At 53.4% G+C, this 828-nt stretch overlaps 1 non-coding gene across 1 annotated transcript; it reads right to left on the bottom strand.

Annotated features, from left to right (window-relative positions):
• Positions 1-295: 295 nt before the first annotated feature.
• LOC122229094 lies at positions 296-459 on the bottom strand. Its single transcript, XR_006206951.1, has one exon. It is a non-coding gene; the product is annotated as a U1 spliceosomal RNA (small nuclear RNA).
• Between the last annotated feature and the right edge of the window lie 369 nt (positions 460-828).

Genomic DNA, 828 nt, shown 5'->3' with positions numbered 1-828 from the left:
ATCACACCCGTTCATGCGAACTGCGTGCGCTACGGTGCCTTCACACATGTTATATTCATAACAAACACACCTTTGACCTGAATGTACACGCAGGAGTACAGAACTTCCGTACCCCAAAACACCAATACGTAAAGCCACAAAATAAAACAAAGGCAAAACTCAAAAAGGTAAAAAGCTCACGAGGAACCGTAGCAACGCGTAGAAGCGGAAAAACCACACCCAACCAGCTTGATAAAGCCAAAACACCACGCCTTAGAACAGCACCCTCTTCTCTGTCTTTGCCACCATGAAGAATCAGGGGAAAGCGCGAACGCAGTCCCCCACTACCACAAATTATGCAGTCGAGTTTCCCACATTTGGGGAAATCGCAGGGGTCAGCACATCCCGAGTGCAATGGATAAGCCTCGCCCTGGGAAAACCACCTTCCTGATCATGGTATCTCCCCTGCCAGGTAAGTATGACTTCCGCCTCCTCCGCCCCACTACACCCTCTCACGCATGACACTCTCTACACACGGTCACTTCCGTCCACACACCCCCGAGCCTCCCTAGGACTTCCACACACGCAACACACGCACTTGCAACCAACAGTCCTGAAACGGCTCCCACAGCACGCGAGATCATACGCTATTTAAGCCGTAGTTACCGAAACAGCAGCCCCTGCGCTCCCGTATTTACATAGCACACGCCCTATCCGTGACGTCACGGGAACGCGCCTTCCCTCCAGCCCATGCCTCGCCCTTGCCCCCTCCTCAATATAGCCAGCCAACCCTCAGGAGGGTGAAATTGGCTTGTCCCTCTTTTCCTCCAAGTGCCCACCTGCTGGGGC

The sequence above is a fragment of the Panthera leo genome, chromosome C1 (genome assembly GCF_018350215.1).
Source record: "Panthera leo isolate Ple1 chromosome C1, P.leo_Ple1_pat1.1, whole genome shotgun sequence".
In the NCBI taxonomy this organism is placed as follows: domain Eukaryota; kingdom Metazoa; phylum Chordata; class Mammalia; order Carnivora; family Felidae; genus Panthera; species Panthera leo.
This window is presented reverse-complemented; position numbering and strand designations above follow the sequence as displayed.